This window comes from Schistocerca serialis, chromosome 10, assembly GCF_023864345.2.
Source record: "Schistocerca serialis cubense isolate TAMUIC-IGC-003099 chromosome 10, iqSchSeri2.2, whole genome shotgun sequence".
Classification (NCBI taxonomy): domain Eukaryota; kingdom Metazoa; phylum Arthropoda; class Insecta; order Orthoptera; family Acrididae; genus Schistocerca; species Schistocerca serialis.
The window spans coordinates 206,581,544-206,597,714 of NC_064647.1; the positions used below are offsets into that span (position 1 = coordinate 206,581,544).

Consider the following 16,171-nt stretch of genomic DNA (forward strand, 5'->3'; position numbering starts at 1 on the left):
GCATTGGATTCACATTCCACTTTGCTACCGACTGCACTAAATGTTCAAAAAAATGGTTCAAAGGGCTCCAAGCACTATGGGACTTAACGTCTGGGGTCATCAGTCCCCTAAAACGTAGAACTACTTAAACCTACCCAACCTAAGGACATCACACACATCCATGCCCGAGGCAGGAATCGAATCTGCGACAGTAGCAGTCGCGCGGTTCTCGACTGAAGAGCCTAGAACCGCTCGGTCACCGATGCCGGCACTACATGTTCGATGCGTGTTTCTTCATCAGCTGAAGTATATACAACGCTGGGAAAACAAAGCCGATTATCTCTGTAAATTTCTGAAAAACACCAAGAACAGCCCATTTCTCGGCACTTTTTAACCGTGTTCCACGCGAGTGTTTCACTACGGAACAAAAAGCAGGCTCCGCCATTTTGATACTGCGCATTAACAGCACGACAATCAGAGTACAACACTGTAGAAGCTGTGACTGTGCACGATTTTTGAAATGAAAACTGCATAGCTAAAGCGTGATTAAGAAAAACGTTGATGGCTGTTAATACATTAGATTATCTTAAAGTTCCATTTAATGTAACTTAGTAATAAGATATGTAATACATAAGTAGGACCTACTTGCAATAGCGTAACATCAGTGTACGTGTGCTATGGCTTCTGACCAATCATCGCGTTTGTGTTTGTTTACATCAGGTTTATTCTTGTGATGAACGGGTTATAAGCAAGGTCGCATTAAAGCTAAGTTTTATGTAGGCTGGTCAGGTCCATACAATGGTTCGATGTTTGTTCACCAATGGTGATGCTGTGTTCTAAGAAAACAGGTCACAAACACCCCACTGTCCGTGACCGGTTTTGTGAGCTCAGAGTGAGTTGACACTGCCTATTGGCTTCTGTCTCGCGTTCTTCTGCGACGTTCATCTGATGATTTTACTGCAGCACGAGTGTTATTCACTGGTATTCTCAAAGCTTCACTCTGCATTGCTGGCGAGGGTTTCTCAGCGGTCATTTCCGGTGCGGTTCTCCTCTTGCCACCTGGGACGGTCGTTCGCTACAGCACGGGAAGCCAGGATCCGTTTACCTTAAGGCTTCCTTCTTTCTTGTTGAAGCTATTCCCGTGTTTTTGTATTTCCATATCCTCTCTGAACAAGCGGGTGTGATAGTGCTTCTCTACATCCAGAACTTCCGTGTCGGCGAATTTTATTATGTGGTCGGTCTCATTCAGTGCGTGCTCTGCCACGGCCGATTTCTCCACCTGCCACAACCTGCAACGTCGCTTACGTTTTTTGATCCTGGTGTTGATCGTCCAGTCATTCCGACATAAACTTTTCCCTATGTGCGTGGTATACGGTACATTCCCGACATTGCAAGTGGGTCCCTTTTCTGATTTGCCGATCTAAGACACTCTTTGATCTCCTTTGTCGGTTTGAAACTCTTCTTTACGCCGTGTTTGCGCAATATACGGCCGATTCTGTCCGTCAGTCTGGGAATGTGAAACCTGGTTGGTAGGCACTCAGAGAGCGCACAGGGTAAGGTTACGATTGAAGATGGGGCTTAAACAGTTACTGTGAGTTTCACAATCAAACAACTTTATTTTTCTTCACAATCAAACACATAACTTTATTTTTCTAAGAACCACTTATTTACACATTGCTTCAAAATATCACAATTAGACAATACGGCTGAAGGCCTAGTTAAAGTAAACTGGAGATGCTTTCTCGGCTGAAGGCCCAAAACCACACGAAAAACAAGAACGGCTGCAGGCCTGGCTTATAAATCAAAAGCAATTAAAACTAGAGCATAAAATTTTAAAAAATGCAATTGAAAGCAATTATCAGATGAAGACCTACACTACACGTTTGAAGAATAACTATAATTAAAAAACATTAACAAACAATTTTTTCTAACCAAGAAATTTCTTTTTAAACTTACAACAGCACAGCCTAATTAATGAAATATTAACTTATTGCACGGCTGAAGGCCACAAACAAATTTGAAACAACGGCTGAAGGCCTGAACACCAAGTCAGACAAGCAATTTAAAATAAACCCCTTCCTTCTTATAAAAAATTCTCCTTTAAAGAATACACAGGGCTGAAGGTCTTATTAAAAGGGGTTCACGTATATCCTCGTCTGAAGGCCACACATAAAAGATCGAACAACTAACGGCCTAGGGCCTGGATTACAAACTATTTCAGATAGAACAAATTTTAAGGAAAAAATATTTTTTAAACAAAAAATTTTTTTTAAATTAAAATGAATTTAACATGGCTGAAGGCTTTTACGTAAAATTTAAAAAGAACTGAATTAATACACGGCCGAAGGCCTCACACAACACTTCAAACTAAAACGAAAATCACAATCTAAAACAAACAGAATAAGTGGTGTTCAGAAGTGTTCCAAGGGTCGGCCTGAGAAGATAGCTCAAACGTAAGGTGAGGTGAACAGGCAGCCAAGAGTTGAAGTTAAATAATGGGATGGCAACCCAAACTACGGACGGCCCAAGGACTGACCAATGATGTAACCAATTCCCTTTCATCCGACTAATGGCACAACGATGCAAAATATTGGCCGAGGACAAGGATACGAATAGCACTACATCTTCATAAATTGGCGTCTAAAAACAGCCAAGGAAACAATAACCACTCTAAGCAAAATATGAACCAAACAAATTAAAAGACTGTCGAACTACACGCCGTGCCGGACAGCATCAGCCCGACGAGGAAAAGGCACACTACCAGAAAACTACGCTAACGACCAGGGCAGGTAACTGGGGCATTAAAGGCGCTTCACTAACAAGTAACAGGCAGTTTAATAATTAATCACAATATAGGAAGACGGCTGCAAGATTTCACCAACTCCAACACATCATACGTCGCTGCTAGCCCAAACGGCCCAGGGAGCAACAACCCGCAAATGAACGAAGAGATGTCGCAGTAGTTGGGGTTTCATAACAGGTTAACTGATCGCTCGACTTCAGCGTCCAGTTTCGGTGGGCAACGAACTTCGTCGCTCTCGCAGCTGGCGCCTCACGATCCTCCAGCGGTCCCGGCCTGGCTTTGCGCCGCAGAGACTTCCTCGCTGCTCCGTCCCAACTGACTGACCACCACACATACCACCACCACCACGCAAAAATGCTAGCGGTCACACCAAAGATAGTACGACAGTACTAGTCTCGATAATCGCTGCTGCTGCCACTCAAGGAGGCAAGCCAACAACTTCGTTACGCCAGTAAGTAAGGAAGAAACAAGACGCCACTTGATGTGACAAAATGCCAAAGAACAAACGGCATGAACGCGAGCCGCGCACGGCTCAGAATGTATGGCAGAAAGGATGTACCCGACATTTGTCTTTCTGATTTGTCGCTTCGCTGAGTGTTTGGCTCTGTTGCATTTGTAACGTAACTTGTGGAGTACCCATCATCACACACACACAGAACACCTGCATACCCACACAAAGAATGACAAAACACCAAAATATTCCCTGGACTAAACAATTAACACGACTCAAACAAGACTCAAAACGTAAACGTAAGCTTTACCAACGAGCAATTTCAGATGGAGAAAGACAATTACGACTACACGACTACCGGCTTGCCAAGGACAAATATAAACTTGAGCTGAATAAAACCAGGAAAGACCATTGGAACAGCCATGTAGCAGCACAAACACAACTAAACATTTGGGGGGAACCATACAAAATCGTGACAGAGAAAATTAAGAGCCCACTGGTTCTGGGAACACTGCGACAGGAGGATGGTGAGATGACTAAGGGCTGGAGACGCACAGCGGAGTTCCTGCTGAGCAAACTCCTGCCCGACGACATCGCAGACACAGACACACCACAACAGGCAACACTGAGACGCGAAGTAGACACAGTATACACCACACCAACCGTCACCTGTCCATTTGCGCAGGAAGAAGTGGCGACAGCGATCTCAGAACTCAAAAACAAAAAGGCGCCTGGACCGGATGGTATCCACTCTGAGGTACTGAAACAAATTGCACCGCAGATCACCCCGTTTCTCACAACGTTGTTAAACGATGCATTAAGGCTGGGCCGTGCGCCTGCAGTGTGGAAGACCTCGAAGGCGGTTATCATCAAAAAGGCTCCAGACAAAGACCCATCAGACCCCAAGTCATACAGACCAATTTGCCTTATCAATACACTCGGTAAAGTACAAGAAAAACTACTCTGCAAAAGACTACAAGCACACCGAACACTACGGGGACTGACACCACACCAATACGGCTTCAGGGAAGGGAAATCTATAGATGACGCAATTAACAGAGCACTCCAAATAGTACACGACACACCGTCCAAATACACACTCAGGTGCCTTCGACAACCTCTGGTGGCCGGCCTTGTTCAAGAGGCTCAGACACCTGCAGGTACCGGAGTCTCTGTATACTAGTTTCATGGACTACTGCAGAGACAGAACGGTCGTTTGGCAAATGGACAACCAGAAAGTGATTAAACGAATTACAAGAGGCTGTCCACAAGGGTCGATCTGCGGCCCCATCTTCTGGGACATAGTTATAGAACCGCTCCTACAGTTACTAGAGGAGCACATCCTGACAGATGGAGTTGTCGCTTATGCTGATGATCTACTCGTCGTAGTTTCACCAAACAACCGTGCCCAGCTAGAAGAAAGAGCCAATGGAACACTTAGGACAATAACCCAATGGTGCACAGATAATAAATTTAAGATAGCAGGAAACAAAACAACTTATACATTGCTAAAGGGTATCCTGCGCAGGAACCCAATAGTTAAAATCGGGGACACAAACATAAAAAGACTACATAAAAAGACTAGCAGTCACAAGCTATCTAGGAGTACACATTGATGAACGATTGAACTTCCACGAACACATGCGAATATGCACAAACAAAGCGGAAAAGATACTACACAAACTGGCTAGGCTAAATTCGGAACAATTCAGACTACCCCTGTCAGTGACACGAACATACCATTGCACTCTCTTCGAGTCAGTACTATGCTTTGCTGCCAGTACGTGGGCCCACAGGTTAAATCTCTCAACCAACAGAACCATTGTACGTCGAGGCCAAAGAAGTGTTCTACTTCGACTAACAGGGGCATTCAACACAACATCAAATGACGCACTATGTGTCGTCATGGGAATCTTCTCCATAGATATCACCATCAGGTACCGCGCAACAATGTACTGGCTTAGGATGGTGAGAACAGACCAGGTTCGGCAGATCACTGGTGTACCGTTTGAGACAACACGCCAACTCAGAGCATGGCGAGTGGATACCTGGCAGAGCGAGCGGGCCAACAGCGATAAGGGCCGCCGTGTATACAACTTCTTCCCTGACATCCGGGAAAGACTAAAACTAAAACATCCCAGCCGCGGTATGGTACATTTCATCACAGGACATGTCCCTTATCCCACTCGCATTCGGGAGGACGACGGTTCAATCCCGCGTCCGGCCATCCTGATTTAGGTTTTCTGTGATTTCCCTAAATCGCTCCGGACAAATGCCGGGATGGTTCCCCTCAAAGGGCACGGCCGACTTCCTTCCCCGTCCTTCCCTAATCCGATGAGACCGATGACCTCGCTGTCTGGTCTCCTTCCCCGAAACAACCAACCAACCTTATCCCACGCGCCTGTACCGCGTGAGTCTGCAGCAGACTAATAGATGCACATGCGGGGAAGAAGGTTCCCCTGAACATACTGTCTTCTTCTGCGGACAACGCACGAACATAAGACACACAGTACACATAAATCGCCTGAACACACAGAACGAACTATATGCCATAATACGCGACCAGGAAAGGTGGACTGAACTCAACAAACTAACGGACGAAATCTCGAAGATCCAACAAATAGAATACTTGCGCAACAGACCCTACCGAAGGCAAGTCGGTCCAAACAGACGTCACGATGCCCAGGGGACACAGATATGATTAGCACCACGAATGATGAAGAAGAAACAGATACAGACCAGGGCACCAACACAGATATTGAAGCGTCCAGCGCGGATGATCCATAGTGTCATCCAAGTCAAATTCAAAGAACAGAGTGGAACAACCGACAAGAGGTGCACAAGTCACACACAATCCTAAAAACAGATTGCACCTTATATGTAAATAGTTAACAGCATCTCCATGTCTAATAAGAGCTTAAAGCTGGGTACCTCTTCAAGGGACCTACGCCTTCCGTTAAGAGGCAGCGCACAGTCTGGGTGGAAGGATCTTAATTGTGGTCCCTCTCTTTTGAGCCGAACCCGACGGATACCTATGGTAGATCGGGGAAAACCACCGTTCAGGCTGTGTTGCTGGCGGAGCCGGAAGGTGCTAACTGCCACACCACGTATCATTGTAAGTCTCATTGGCTCAGCGTGAACTGTTTGTACAACCAACCTACACAGCCTATACCTCAACCTCCACTACACTAATAACTTCTGATCTGAGCCGGCCAGAGTGGCCGAGCGGTTCTGGGCGCTCCAGTCTGGAACCGCGCGACCGCTACGGTCGCAGGTTCGAATCCTGCCTCGGGCATGGATGTGTGTGATGTCTTTAGGTTAGTTAGGTTTAAGTAGTTCTAAGTTCTAGGGGACTTACGACCACAGCAGTTGAGTCCCATAGTGCTCAGAGCCATTTGAACCATTTTTTTCTGATCTGAAGCTTAAAGTTAGGCACCTCTTCAAGGGATCTACGCCCCCTGGTAGGAGGCGGCGCACGTCCTGGATGGAAGGATCTTAATTGTGGTTCCTCTCTTTTGAGCCCACCCCCTACGGATACCTAAGGTAGATCGGGGAAAACCACCGTTCAGGTCGTGTTGTCGGCGGGACCGGGAGGTGCTTGCCCCTGATGTACTCCACTAGGAGCCTTGTAGGCTCAACACAAACCGTTAGCGTCATTACCTTATTACTTTTACCACAAGTACCCTTTAATTAGCAACTTTGTGCCAAGCACAAAATCAGTTACCTCTCTATTGTACGAGGCCTGTTCAGAAAGTAAGCTCCGATTGATTGCCAAATTGAAACCACAGTGAACATCAGAAATGTTTTATTTGTAACAATTAGCTACACCTTTCAGCTACTTTTCTACGTAGTCGCCGTTCTGACTTAGTCTTTTGTCATAGCGTTGTACCAACTTTTCAATAGCCTCATCATAGAAGGCAGCCGCCAGTGCTTTCCGCCAATTCTCCACGCTGGCCTACACCTCGTTGTCTGTGCCAAAATGTTGTCTTCAAAGACAGCGGTTCATGTAACCAGAGATGAAACTCAGGGGGAGACAATTGCGGACTGTATTGTGGGTAATCTAACATTTCCATTTGAAAACGATGCGGGAGCATCTTCATTGCCCCTGCAGAATGCGGCTGAGAATTGTCGTGAAGACGAAACAGCACGACAGTTATGTAATGTTAGCTGCATAGCTTCAGGCGAAATTTCTCACCAGGCCCTCGTACTTGGCGGCAGACACTATTTTCTAGACATCTTTACGCACTCACTGCGAGCTCAGAAATGAGAAGAGCGACGTGATGCTAACTGGGGTTATACTAGAGACACTACCCAACACATCTGTGCAAAGCTTTATCGGATTTTCATAGTCGTTTCCATTTCGCGACCGATCGGAGCTTACTTTCTGAACGCCCCTCGTATATCGTAAATGGTTTAGCAGGGAGGACATGGAGGTCTTAGTCCTAGTCTCTAGCTTTAACGTACCCTAATCTCTTCTACTTAAGTTAGTTTTTAGGATGGTAGATGTTAAAGGCATGGTGAGCGACGGCCAGCGTCTTGAGGGTCATTCCAAGACCCGGGCCGCCGCCCACAACCAGGTGACGGGCAATATTATACCTATCCCTTCTCTATTCAGTTCTCTTCCTTCTTTCTTTCTAAATATTTAATTTCGTTTTGTTTATTAATATCTTACTTGATTTTGTATTAGTTATAAGTTTTTCTAATGCTGCACACAAAAAAAGATATAAAATGGATGTAAACAAACAGGGCCCGCCTCCACGTGGCTGGACACGGGCAACGGTGTGAGTGGGGACGGGAGCCGGGGTGGTGTTACTTTCAGTCACTCTCGACCCCGGACCCAGTCACAGCGGCTAAGTGGCAACATGCGACCCACCATAAGAAATTAGACGGTGGGTCATAAAATATAAGCAGCTAGTGAAAAAAAAAGTACCCATTGCTCCTCAGAACACTTTCCAGGTGTTGCATGTCGCGTCTGAGCTGCTGCGGCTCACATATTCGTCCTGCTCGCGTTACGAGCGTGTTAATCATGCCTTTTTTCTGGCTCGGGTGGTGGTTTGATAATTTGTGCAGGTCTCGGTCCGTGTGTGTCGGTTTTCGATACACGCTGTGTCCCAGGTTTTCGCCACCCCTTGTGACCAACACATCTGAAAATGTCAGTTTCTTGTCCTTTTCTACTTCTACCATTCCTAGATGTGCTGTAGCACAATTTGAAACACACTAGACTGAAATTTCAGCGTAACTAAGCAAGTTAGCAGCAAGTATCGCCAGCATATGACCAAGTCATAAGTGCAAAGATGAGCCTGAAATTCTTGTCGCACGGGGTAGCCGTGCGGTCCGAGGCGACTTCTCACAGTTCGCGTGGCTCTCCCCGTCTCCCCTATTAAGAAAGGCTGTCCTTATTAGGACAGCAGCAGTATGTGTACCATGCAGAAGACGAGGCCGTAAGTGTGGTGGACCTAAAGATTGTCCAACCCACCGAATGTTCTTAGATAGACTTATGCAATGAACAGACTACAGCGATGTTTAAAGTGGTACAAGTCAATGCAATGCGCAGCCAGATGGTTTCACATGAGCTAAGGAAAGTAGCGGAACAAGAAGGAATAGATGTTCTATTGATGCAAGAACCGAACTCCTGTGCGGGTCGAGTCCCTGGTTTTCCCGCAACAGCACAGGTGGTTTCCTCGGGTGGGAACCCGATGAGTGCAATTATAGTATTGAACAAAACTATTAAAACTACGATATTAAATCAATTCTGTACTGAGCATATTATAGCTGTACAACTTAATTTGCTGTCTTACAGTATGTACGTTGTAAACGTCTACTGCCAATTCAGACATGACATCAAGATTTATCTTGATCAGTTGAATTGGATACTAAGAGCTTTAGCTGGGCAGGCTATAATTGTAGCTCTAGATGCCAATGCTAAGTCCCCACTCTGGCACAGTGATGTACAGGACGGTAGGGGTGCGCAGCTTGTTGATTTGATAATGGAAATGCACATGCATGTGCTAAACTTGCCTGGGTACCCCGCAACCTACTCAGGGAGGGCGGGAGCGTCGTCAAATATTGATGTCACACTTGCAAGCGAGAGGGCAGCACCCCACGTCCGTAACTGGCAAGTAAGAGAACACTTGACTGTCAGTGATCACAACTGCATAACATCTGAAATAGCGACAACCGTCGCGTATGTGCCAGGCGAGTCAGTGGAACGGTTTAATTATGCTCGGACAGACTGGGACGGACTCGTGCAGATGTTCAGTCCTCCAGAGTTTGGAGAGGACATAGGAAACATTGATGAAGCTGTGGAGGAGCCATCACACTGTCTGTACCTCGAATAGCGAGATACATCTGCAGGGAGACCACCCCGTGGACCCCTGAATTGACTGTGCTTAAACGGTCGGTCAGAAGGGCGCGAAGTAACTACCAAAGAAGCTTTGCCCATGACGAACGGCAACACCACTTGGGTATTGAAACGTCCCCTTTTTGAGGAATTATACAAGACTGTGCTTTAACTGACACACAATATTTTTTAGCGCAACGCAATCTGACTTTCAATAATCCCTACAAAAGAATGGCCCTGTCTAATATTAACCTATACGTTTCACAAATCACTTACCTCACAAAAATCTTCGTTGCTCGAACTACTGCAATACAGCGAGCGCCACTACTGCCAGCTAAATAAAAGATTCAAACTAAGGAAGGCACTAACTACTGATAGGCATAGTTAGCAAATGAAAGATTTTAATAGAGAACAAACACTATATTTACCTTAATAGTCATATTATATATAGCAGTTCATGACAGTCTTACAAATTTCAAAAGTCCGCCATCTCTCTCCCCACATCCATCACTGCCGGCGGCTCACCTCCAACTGCGCAACGCTACGCGCTGTTAACATCCAGCTGCCGCTGCCCAACACTACAATCGCAGACAACAATGCAAACTAGCCACAGACTGCACACAGCACAGCCAGTGATTTTCATACAGAGCGCTAGGTAACGTTGCCAATAAGAAAACATAAACAGCCTACTTACATAGCCCCCATGCTCCCCACAAAAAATTTTACAAATTGTTTTGGGCAGTGGCCAATAATGATTTGATAAAATTTTTCATAATTACAATAACAAAGATATCAAATGCACACACTTATTGATACACTGTTGGTCAAAAGCTAAAATTTTCTCACAGTCCATAAAGACAGTCCTGATCGTTCATCACAGTAAAATAGCAGTGTTTGTCTCAAAGTCTGAGCAGTAAAAGAAAATGCACACGGAAGTAGTGGATTTCCATGCAGTCTTGAAGAAGTAATGTTGTCCTTCCAATGGAAAGACAGTGCTGACTCTTGACATGCAGACAAGTAATCGGCCACAACAGAGCAAACCCACAGCAGAGTCAATCGAAGTTTTGAAGAGTATTGGTAGGTCATCACAGAGCAGACCCACTGTAGTCCTGGTAGAGATTACGGTATTGGTGGGCCACCAGAGGCGCAGACCCACTGCAGTCCTTGTAGAAATAATGGTGCTGGTGAGTCAGCAAAGACGCAAACCCACTGTAGTCCTTGTAGAGACGGCCAGCAACCATCTGTTGCAAATGTGCAGGTGCACAATCACCATCGAAGAGTCTTGCGGACAATATAGTAAGTCCATAAACCACCACTTGTCCACTCACAAAGTTTCTGGAATTGTCCTTAGAACCAGCAATGCTGTTATCCAGTCCCTTGCTGAATCATTAACACACGTGCAAACACTATCAGTCCCTACTTCTCACATATTGTCCATATACTATGACCAACAGAAACGTGTGCAGTGAAATGTAACTTAATTTGAAGAACTGGTGTCTATACAATTATAAATTTACAACATGAAAATACAATTACAAAGGTACAAAATACATCATTAAAGAACATAATAGTACAGATAACATTTGTAGTAATATGGGCTTTACAAAAGAATCGAAATAACATTATACATCAGTGTTGCAGGAATTTTGACATAAGTACATACATAAAAGATCAGAATAATTATTGAAACATCGACTTCACACATGAGCATTAAAACAGAACAGAACTAATAATGTCTAACATCTTTACAAAGTACATAACATATTATTAATGCAAATTATATTTGAGGATAACAGTATTCCTCATCATAGTTCATGTAGCTGAGTATTAGAAACATTCTACAACATAAGTCTTATCAGATAAACATGTTAAGACAGGAAGAACACACTTTCTTTACTTCTTGGAGATCTCCCTTCGTTCTTCATTATTCCAAAAAGGTCCTATCTATACCTGCTTTCTGTACTTTTTTCGTATAACTTCTCAATGCGTTTCTTCCAATTCATCGCAACTCATTCTCTTATATAGTCCGGCGGCTCACCTCCAACTGCGCAACGCTACGCGCTGTTAACATCCAGCTGCCGCTGCCCAACACTACAATGGCAGACAACAATGCAAACTAGCCACAGACTGCACACAGCACAGCCAGTGATTTTCATACAGAGCGCTACGTAACGTTGCCAATAAGAAAACATAAACAGCCTACTTACAGTATTTATCGTCGTCTGAAGCAGAGGTATAAGGATCAGCTGGACAGTGTAAGGCGCCTCTCCTGGGAAAGATTTGTGAACGATCAGTTGGGCACAGACCCTTGGGGAGTTCCTTACAAAATCGTTCGAGAACAAATTAGATCGCCCATGATGTTGTCTACACTACGTGCTGGGGATGGTGGCATGACCAAGAATTGGGAAGAAAGAGCAAGACTGCTGTTGGACACACTACTGCCAGATGACATCGAAGACCAGGATTCGCACGAGCAGAGGGAAGTACGTCAGGCGCTCTCGAATCCGTATCTTAACGATACAAACGTGTGCCCTTTCTCTGCGGAGGAGGTGGAAGCAACCATCTACACCTTTGCAAGGAAGAAGGCACCTGGTCCTGATGTGATCCCTGTGGAGATCCTACAGGAACTCGCACACTTGGTCGCCCCGGCATTAAGTCATATTTACAACATCTGTTTACAGACGGGCTATTATCCACAAAGGTGGAAAATTGCAGAAGTTGTAATCATCAGGAAAGGCCCAGACAAAGATCCAACGATGCCGAAATCCTATCGGCCTATCTGTCTGCTGGATGTAATGGGCAAGGCATTTGAGAAGTTGCTGGCTGACCGACTCCTGAGTCACCGAACTCTGCACGGAATGAGTGATAGGCAGTTCGGATTCCGAAAGGATCGCTCCACTCAGGATGCGATCAATGAGGTTTGCCGAATTGTTCACTCAGCTACATCGAGGTATGTTTTGGGCATAATGATAGACATCTCAGGGGCCTTCGATAACCTGTGGTGGCCGGCACTCTTCTCTCGCCTAAGAGAGATTGGGTGCCCGCAGCTGCTATATGTCTGTCTGGAGGCCTACTGTGATGGAAGAATCGCTAAAATAACGGCTCCTGGAGCCGTCGTAACTAAGAGCGTATCCCGTGGTTGTCCCCAGGGATCGGTGTGTGGTCCCATTTTCTGGGACATCAGCATGGAACTATTGTTGAACGTCCTGCAGCGAGAGACTGCAGTTCTGGGCGTCGTTGCTTATACGGATGACCTCGTAATTCTAGTGGAAGGTGACATTCGCATTGTAATTTTAGATCGATCACGACTGGCTATCGGTCTGTTAACAGATTGGTGTGAGAAGACTAAAATGTCTATTGCACCACAAAAATCGCTATATATGCTCTTAAAAGGCAAGTTAAATAGGGACCCAACAGTCAGAATTAATGGCCAGGCAGTGTCGCGACAGAGGTATGCCCGTTATGTAGGGGTATATCTAGATGAGAATTGGAGTTTCATTCCGCATATTGAGCAAGTAACGACAAAGTCCTTAGCTCTGTTCAATAAGATAATATCAATTGGACAAAGATGATTTCATCTGCCGTCAAAGGCAATAAATATCTATCACAACAGTATATTGGCACCAATAGTAGGGCACGCATCCAGTGTGTGGGCCCACAGGCTAGCTCTGGTGCGGCCTGCCGCTGCTGTCAAGCGAATACAGAGGAACGTTCTGTTGAGATGCATTGGAGCATTCAACACAAGTCCAACAGATGCACTGTTGGTAATTATGGGTCTATGTCCACTAGACCTGATAATAAGGCAGCACGCAGCCTTCTACTGGCTGCGCAAACAGACCACCGACATGGTGCAAAATATAATGGGCACTCCTCTGGTAAGCGTCAAAGCCATCCGTGGAAAAGTGCTTGACATTTGGCAGGACGAATGGGATAGGTCCAGTACAGGCCGTAGAGTCCACGGGTTTCTACCCACAGTGAGGGGAAGACTAAAGAACAAGATAATGAAGCCCTCACAGGGCCTAGTTCACTTCCTCACAGGACACGGTCCCTATCCCACGTACCTGCATAAAATAGGAAAAAGGCCAACACCGTAGTGTGACTGTGGTGCCCACGAAGGATCGCCAGAACACACAGTGTTTGAGTGCCCGATATACGAACAGGCTGTCTCAGTGGAGAGACAGCTTCTACAAACAAGAAATATTAACGAAATATTGACAGAAAGCGAATTGTTCAGAAATTTCGCAAAATTGGTAAAGAAAATCTCAAGGGAGGCCCAGCGAGCCTACCTTGGGAGAGAGTAAATGCGCTTCAGATCTAATGCGCAATTGTATATATGTAAATACTAAGTAGTTTCGTCTTCGATTCATAGTAGCTAGTAGTTGTAGTTAGATCAGCATGGTGGTGGAGGAATAAAAGAGTAGTATAAATGGAGTGGTTTCTCTAGTAGTAGCGGCCCGCCTCCACGTGGCTAGGGACGGGCAACTCTGGCAGGATTCCAGAGAGGCTAAGAAGCCGCTCACTCACATACAGCAAAGCTGCTGAATAAATAGAGAGTACGCATGCACTAATAAACCACTTCCGTAGTGCTAATAGAAGACATAGTTAGTATCAATACACCCACTCAAAAGTATTAGAAAGTGGGATATGGAAGTTTCATAAATTTGGGGAAAAAAAATTGGTAGCCGTGCGGTCTGAGGCGACTTCTCACAGTTCGCGTGGCTCTCCCCGTCCTAGGTTCGAATCCTCCCTCGGTCATGGGTGTATGTGTTGACTTTAGCGTAAGATAGTTTAAGTTAAGTAAAGTAGTGTGTAAGCCTAGGGAACGATGACCTAATCAGTTTGGTCCAATAGTCCTTACCACAGATTTCCAATTTCCTGAATTCTTAAAGTTATGAAACAAAAATACACTGCTGGTTGGTTGATTTGGGAGAGGGGACCAAAAGCGAGGTCATCCATCCCATCGGACTAGCGAAGGTTGGGGAAGGAAGTTGGCCGTGCCCTTTCAAAGGGACCATCCCGGCATTTACTTGAAGCGGTTTAAGGAAGTCACAGAAAACCTAAATGAGGACGGCCGGACGTGGGTTTCAACCGTAGTCCTCCGGAATGCGAGTTCAGTGTGCTGACCACTGCTCCATCTCGCTCGGTAATACAGTGTTCCAGCAACGGAATGAAATTTTACACCCAACGAGACATTTAGAAAACACCCTGTAATCGAAATAAGAAAGTGAGCTGATGGTCCAAACTGCATATGAACTCTCTTGTTTTGCCATCTAACTCACCAAACTAATGATAGTTAAAACATCATTTAAAGTTTTTATGACTAAGTTGACTGCGAAAGGAACGTTATTAGAGTTGTGCGCGAGGAAACAATACGTTCTAATACCTTCATTTTACCATAATGTGGGGAGCTGCATCGAACTACGACCACATAGTTCGCCAACCAGCCAAAGTCTGCTCAATATCGCGGAACTAGATGGGCAACAGCTCTCTGTTCAAATTCAGTGGTTAGGTTTTCCTTGGTAATGACCAACCTGACACTACCTTGCCTTAACTTTGGCGCAAGCTTCCCTTTGCTGAATTCGCTCAGAGTGTTAAGTTACGACAAACTCTACCGTCACTATCTCTCGTCAGTGCTGATCTCGGTATCTGTACTCCGAACTCACCTTCATGCATTCCAACAAACCAGGACCGATACGGAGGGAAGGAAAAAGGGAGGGCAACATGAAAATCAAAACACAAAAGAGTCCATCTTTTCAGCTACCAGGCATAGTACATCAACGAAAAGGAGAATAGTTATTGATATCCCAGCTAACAATATCAAATCGAATGAAACAACAGAGGCGCTATAGGCTCACAGATTTGTCTCAGATTATACGAGCAGAAGCAGGTAGATACGCCTTTCAAGTTCCCAGAATATTTCGCCTGAATAGGCCATAGGAAAAGGTAAATCGCTCTTTTAAAGATTTATACGTAGAGTACGACCGACTTTCCAGCAGCAATTTATGGGCTGGTTCGATAGCACAGTGATGCAGTGCGCCGACTGGCAAATCATCGGCACGGCTTCGATTCCTGCTGCTACCATGCTTTTTTTTTATTTTCGTTATTTCTCGTAGGCCAACGGCCTTGCCGCAATGGTAACACCAATTAACGTCAGATCACCGAAGTTAAGCGCTGTCGTGCTGGGTTAGCACTTGGATGGGTTACCATCCGGTCTGTCGAGCGCTAATGGCATGCGGGGTGCACTCAGCCCTTGTGAGGCAAACTGAGGGGCTACTTGATTGAGAATTATTAGCTCCGGTCTCGTAAACTGACATACGGCCGGGAGAGCGGTGTGCTGACCACATGCCCCTCCATATCCGCATCCAGTGACGCCTGTGGGCTGAGGATGACACGGCGGCCGGTCGGTAGCCGTTGGGCCTTCCAAGGCCTGTTCAGACGGAGTTTTATTTCTTGCAATGTTAAACGACTGATTATGAAATTTATGTAATAAACTAGTTCAGTTCATATACACAAAATTAATATGTTTCATTTAGTTACGATTATTACTCTTGACAGGCCATAGGATTGCAGCACATTGGTAAAATTTTGGAGGAACCAT

At 45.4% G+C, this 16,171-nt stretch overlaps 1 protein-coding gene across 1 annotated transcript in view; it reads left to right on the forward strand.

Annotated features, from left to right (window-relative positions):
• The window catches only part of LOC126424694 (luciferin sulfotransferase-like), a 79,916-nt gene that overhangs the window by 63,369 nt on the left and 376 nt on the right, over nucleotides 1–16,171 (forward strand). The window lies entirely within an intron of this gene.